The sequence below is a fragment of the Mytilus edulis genome, chromosome 14 (assembly GCF_963676685.1).
Source record: "Mytilus edulis chromosome 14, xbMytEdul2.2, whole genome shotgun sequence".
Taxonomy (NCBI): domain Eukaryota; kingdom Metazoa; phylum Mollusca; class Bivalvia; order Mytilida; family Mytilidae; genus Mytilus; species Mytilus edulis.
Window position 1 is genome coordinate 7505023 of NC_092357.1, and position 7146 is coordinate 7512168.

General features: G+C 31.1%; 1 long non-coding RNA gene across 1 annotated transcript; it reads left to right on the top strand.

Annotated features, from left to right (window-relative positions):
• The first annotated feature begins 28 nt into the window (after positions 1-28).
• On the top strand, positions 29-4050 carry LOC139502532 (uncharacterized). Its single transcript, XR_011658870.1, has 5 exons — positions 29-169; positions 935-1053; positions 2186-2256; positions 3014-3177; positions 3942-4050. It is a non-coding gene; the product is annotated as an uncharacterized lncRNA (long non-coding RNA).
• The last annotated feature ends 3096 nt before the right edge of the window (positions 4051-7146 follow it).

The following is a 7146-nucleotide window of genomic DNA, read 5'->3' on the forward strand; positions in this document are numbered from 1 at the left end:
AGCACTACGGCCCAACCTTCAACAACTGAAGAAATAACAACTACAGTCCAACCTACAACATCTGAAGAAATTACCACTACGGTCCAACCTACAACAACTGAAGACGTTACCACTACAGTCGAACCTACAACCACGACAACTTTGCCTACAACTACGACATCACTACCCTGTAAGTATATAAATCTAAGAATGTAAAAGTTTTCATCATTGAAGGTTTTTTTTTTAATTGATTCACTAAACATGTCATTGATGATGTTGATTTTTATATGTTGTATCTTCGCAACTGCATTTTCCTTCAAGAATTGTTTGCAATTCCACCTTTGACTAGTGTGATGTAAATATAATTATTCGTTTAAATGCAAAATTATATTTTCAACTTGATTTGTTTTCTCTCAATCGATTTATGACTATGAATTGCGGTATACTACTGTTGCTTTTATTTACAAACAGTTAATGTATAATGAAAGCGATTGTAAAAGATAGATATCGAACACATTATAAGTTGTATTGGTATAGATACACAAATCAAAATAACAACCTTTATAAAAGACTGTTATAAATTGAAAGTTTATGAATAAAAGGAATTTAAATAGCAGCTAATCAAACAGGTCCGTGTGTTTGTTTTCCAGTTATAACCAATGGCGGGAAATAATTTCATCTTGAATTTCATATATTTAATACATGCACGCTTTTTCTTAAATAAATATGAAAAAAATAACGAAAATTTGATAGGTTTTTTAGATATGGCTCTTTAAACAATATGTTATAAAATTATTAGAAAAAAATAGAGGTTAGTGAGGAAAATATTGTATTGGCACTTTATGGATAAAACCAAAGGATTCCGAATATCTGGCAAACATTTAGAAACAAGAGGAGCGAATATACTTAACTGATAATCGGCAAGGTGTATCATCATGTATGCTCTCTCCTTTAGCTGTCACCATTGAGTTTAGATTTAGATGCAGACTTCGGATTAGGATCACTATTACAATCAGTCTTACTGATACGACTTCTCGAGGTTATCGACGTCTGTTCAACCAGGTTTTGAGAGCGGTAAGAAATTTAAAATAGACATACTGGCCAAATGAAATTTTATAAGTATCATAAGGGATAGAAATATGTGTGTTTTCTTCTTGACTTTCATCTTAACAATATCTGAAACTATTCAAAGATAAAAACAATGACATGAATTAAGACACAACAATAAATGATATTTAGTCATGTTAATATGAGGGCTTGTCAGAGACGTTTAACCTGACATTGCACTCAGGAAAACCATGGAAAAATAAAACTAAGAATACGGGATATGAGTGCCACTGAAACTGTTATCAATTTAAGCCCATAGGACAAATGTGTGAACGTTTTTTATTCGTTTTTAGCCTTTAATAATAACGTATAGAAATTCTTTTTGGTGAGATTAACGTATCTCGATTTCTACGTTTTTGCGAAGTATTTTATGGACATGTTTGTTTGCTTTCCATTATTCTTAAAGGTTTATCTATTTTCATCTACGTCTCTTTGTTTTTACCTGTCGTTACAAACTAGGTACGAACGATACTTGAAGAGCATTCAGACTCATAAGTCGGACTTCTACCGCAAAAGCCATGGCAAAGCACTATAAGTAGTCCTCTACTCTGAAATATAACATGCTACCAACGTCCTGGATAAAAGTTGTGTCGTTTCAACCATTTTTACCATTTTTTCAACATGTCAAGTTTTACGTTTTTATCAGAAACCGGCATTAAACGTAAACCTGTATTTTACTATTGTATTTAATGTTAAACATTCAATTCTCAGACTGAAAGGTGTTGGTAGATAATTATTTTTATACCCCATTTATTGGCATTATGTCTTATGGTCTGTGCACCCTTTCTTCTGTTTGTTCGTCCGTCTGTTCGTCTGTCTGTTTCGCCTCAGGTTAAAGTTTTTGGGTCGAGGTAGTTTTTGATGAAGTTGAAGTCTAATCGACTTGAAACTTAGTATCTATGTTCCCTATGATATTATCTTTCGAATTATAATGCCAAATTAGACTTTTTACCCTATTTTCACGGTCCACTGAACATAGAAAATATTAGTGCAGGCATCCGTGTACAAAGGACACATTCTTATTTAAAATATTCTATTATGTAATCATAAAGATAACCCCATTTTCATTATTTAATATTTAACTTTTATATTTTTATAGCTAACTAATTACTATAGACGATCCAGAGCATTGAGGCGTATCTTTAGGAGAATAGTTCTTCTTTCACTAAGGTAAGAATATATTACATTATATTTACGTATGCTTAGTTCTAAGGTAAGAATATATCACATTATATTGACGTATGCCTATAAAAATGTACTCGTAAATCAACATTTTTAAGCAAAGAATTAAGAGATTTTCTATAAGTAATCGTACTTACACTTCTAATGAAACTCTTTGAGTCTAGCGTGATTGCGTATTTAAACAGAACAGAAGGGGGGTTTCAGTGGTTATTTAACAATTAAAAAAATCAAATGCAGAGACCGCATGACTAGAAATTGTAATGAGTCTGAGCTTCAAGACAGTGCAGATTTGTAACGTGAAAGCAACTTCCAGACTTGTCAGTCATTCACTTGCTGTTTGCCGATACTTTGATGTTTTCAATATATTGAATAAAACAAATGATTTGTTCAAATTTCGTCAGAAAACAACTAGTGGTGAAAGAAATCAAACGAAACTGTTTTTAATTTTTAACAAATAAATGTACATTTGACTTTGTAAATGGGAGGGATAAGTTTTACACAATTAACATACTTCAGATCCGTCAGACACATACTTATTTTCTTTTGGATTTATAAATGTTTTGATATGAGCGTCACTGATGAGTCTTATATAGACGAAACGCGCGTCTGGCGTACTAAAGTATAATCCTGGTACCTTTGATAACTATTTCTGATACTTTGAAGAAGCGTGTTTGTTGTAACATTATTGTTATTATTATTTTCACCTTTACTGATTCAATCATTATTTGTTTCATTATTTTGTTAGAACTGGGAGCCTGATACCAGAGTATGAGGTCTATCTAGATGAATCTTCTCCCGGTGACGTCATTGCGGCTGGTTACGACTTAGTAACTGGGAATGAGACATTAACAATAGGAAATGAAACAGTTCAGACAGATTCATCGTCTGTTACTTTGAATAACCAAACAGGTAAATAAAACCAACAGTAGTTTACCGCTGTTCAAAATTCATAAATCGTTTGAGAAAAAAACAAATACGGGTTACTAACTAAAACTGATGGAAACACACCAAATATAAGAAAAGAACTACATCACAACAGAGACACAACATTGAAATGTAACACTCACAGAAACGAACTATAATATAGCATTGGCTATTTTCCTGACTTGGTACAGGACATTTTAATAAAATAGAAATGGTGGGTTGAACCTGGTTTTGTGGCATGAGGTAAAATAATCATTTTAACAAGAATAATATCCAACCTTTAGGAGATATTGTTTTCTTAAAAGTAAATATAAATAAATGAAGGAAATTATTAAAAAAAAACGCCAAGTTCGAGTAGGATATTTTTTATAAGAAATTAACATCTACGCTTCATAACACAATAAGTTTAAAACACTTATATATTACTACATGTATATAGTATGTACCCGTTATTAGCCCCAGATACAATGTTCAAATACATGTATGTTAAATTTACAGTAAGTTTGAATCCAGTCGTTCTGGAGAAGAGTTATGAATACATTTTGAAGGTTATGGTCCTTATTCCGCATAAATATTTTTAGGTTTTCTGATTTGTTCGACCTTTCCGCCAAAAAGTTACAGAGCAAAAGAACGCATGCAGAACAAAGAAACTCAAGATTGTGTGATCTGGTAAGGATGGTTCGATTCACATCACCCCTGTTAAAACAAAAAAGTTGGGATGTATTGTAATTTCTGAATTTCCATTTCAGCCACTGTAACTTTAGGTGATAACTTGTGTGAAGCATTCAACAAAATCAGTAGCTGTTCTGATAACTATGGTTGTAGTATTAATGCTAGTACGGATGCCCCATACTGTGCGTAAGTATTTTGGTTAATATTTGCAATTGCTGTTTTATTATTATTTTCAGTTGTTTTTTTGTTGTTTTTTTTTTTATTAGCATTTCTAGATATGATTGAGCTTAGATAATTTCTTTGTTTGGAGCATCGGCAAAATTATATCTACATACATAAAATATTTTTAAAGTCAAATTTACACGGGAGATGTGCAACCTTTGAACAAGAACAATCGCTTAAATTAGGTGAAGAAGGAGAAGCACACACAATGTTTATTTTAAATCATAGCAGTACATAACAAATGACTATCAGAATAATTTTGAACCTGCATATCAATCCGACAGCAGCGATACCAAGAGAGGAATAGTATTTAAAACATACGTTCAAAGCGGTCTGTGTTTCTACAATAAACTTTATCCGGAAGACCTGAAATTAAAACGTGACGGAATACAAATAAGAAAATCCTGTTGGATAACAAAAAATACCCCAAAAACTGAAGTACAAAATTAACATAAAGTTTTTCGCCTGTCCTTTTAATAAGACTATATTTTTGTTTTTTTTAGACTTCTGATAACAGAAACAGGTAAGTTTTCTTTTTAAAAGAGAAGCATGATCTGCAGTAAGAAAGTTTGGCAAAGGTTACTATATGGTAATGGTTTTGCTCAATGTTAAATGACACACGGTACCCTATTTTTGTTAACTTCTATGACATTTGGTGGCTTAACGACAGTTGTTTTATTCGGTATAATATCACATCGTCTTATGTTCAAATTACAATAAATAAGAATATTCAAATAAAAGCTGGTGTTTCTTCTCTCTATTCTTTCAATATGTGACAAACAAAAAGTTGAAAAAGTTAGTTCCTTTTTCAGTTTACACTATTGTGATTTAAAACAAAAAGAGTGAAAGTCATACAGATTAAAAGGAGAAAATATTATGTTGTTTACATGTATGTCATATGGTGTATGTTTTAACATGTAAATTCATCCTCATATTTTAAAATCATTTTAATGGATACTCGTCACAAAATATAAAATATTCAATACATAAACATAAAGATGAAAACGCATAGATAACTTCACTAGATTAATATATCAAAAACTTGTATGTTACATAGGTGGAAAGAAACTTAAAGATTCAACATGTTGTTTTTAACTATAAAACGGTATAAACAGGAAAGGGAAAGAAAACAAATATTTGCAAACACTTATAAAAGTGAAGCGAAAGATACAAAAGAGAAATTATATACCGTAACCTATAGTTGTTAATGTATGTGTCATTTTGGTCTTTTGTGGATAGTTGTCTGATTGGAAATCATACCACATCTTCTTTTTTATATTATAATCATAAGTCAAAAATGAAATGACAACGCCATTGAAAAAAACAAAAATACAAACACACAAACAACAATAATCAAAACATAATATAAAAAACCTAAATATTGAGCGACACGAACCCTAATAATGTAGTTTATCAAATATTCAATTAATTATAACATGCAATTATTTATTTTGTAGACTACAGTTTGATACTAGGATTAGCAGTTGGTATACCAATGGCTTTCTTACTTCTCGTGTTTACTATACTTTTATGTATGTGTTGTAAGAGACACAGTAAACGACAAACAAAATATATAGAAGAGGACCAGGACAGGTGGGTACATGAAATGGAAAAAGGAGAAGGTTCACGAAGGGTTAAAACTGGCGCTGTTTCTTTTTTTAATGAAATCACAAATTTCACATAAAAATACCTGTGATACTACTATTAAAACAAAAATGTATTTTTTTGGCATCTTCCTTTAAAATTTATGAAGCTATTATCCCTTAAATAATAATTTTGTTGGTAACTTAAAGTCAATTTCGGTAAAATTGTCCATAATTGTGGGTTCATTAAATGGGAAAATGTGCTTGATAGATTTTAAATTTTGTGAATTTTCAAGAAAGGCAAAAGATACCAAATCCAAATGTACAATCAAACTCATTAGTCAAAAATAAGCTAACCACGCCATGGATTAAAAAAAAACGACAGACAAAAAAGTACGACAATTCAAATAAACACTACTAAAGACTAAGCAACGAGAACCCCACAAAAAAATGGTAGATATTGCAGGCGCCGTAGTTATATTCTTTTAAGAATTTTTGGTTCTCAATGCTCTTAAACTTTGTACTTGTTTGGCTTTATAACTATTTTGATCAGAGCGTCACTGATGAGTCTTATATAGGTGAAACGCGCGTATGGCGTATTAAATTATAATCCTGGTACCTTTGATAACTATTGCAGTATCATTCAGAGTGTAATATTTTCTGACTTCTCGGATGCGACCTTAAAAAACCACTGGAAATTGATTGTATTAGCAAAGTGATTTTATGCGTCGGACTCTTAATATTCATAAACATGACCAAGTATTGGCTTACACACAAAGGGATGCCTTTTATACTCTATCCGAATGGTATATATTTTAAACGAACTATCACTGATAGCAGTTTTACATTCGTTTTGAATTTAACATTTGATTAGGGACTTTCCGATTTGAATTTTTTTTTGGAGTTCGGTCTTTTCTGTTATTTTGTAATTTGATTTTTTGTAATTTGTATCACAGACACTTCAAAGCTTTCTTCGAATTATATAATTAACTTGGGTCTTATAGCCGAAACTACGGTACATATTTTTCTTATTGTTGAAGGCCGTACGATTGCCTTAACTGCTTACAACCATTAATTTCAACTTTGACAATCAGACTACATCTTGTATTAATGTTTTTCTGACTTTTGTTTTTCATTAATATAAGCTAAAACCATGTGTTTTTATTGTTGCAAAGTATACAACATTTTGAATACAATAAGGGCAATATAGTAATTTATTGAGTTATTTGATATCAAGCAATATATCAAGGTCTAATCCACCATTGTCTACTGATGGAAATTCCTGTACTAAGGTCAGGAATATAATATTTGTTTCGATTCGTTTGACATGTTTGATGTGTTTGAGCTTTTGATTTAGCTATTTGATAAATTCGTTATTTTATTTTCCATGGTTTTTTTTTTATATCATGTTAATCATGTTAATGTACGATTGTTTTATTTTGTAGACCTGCTGCTATAGATGAAGAACGATTTTTCG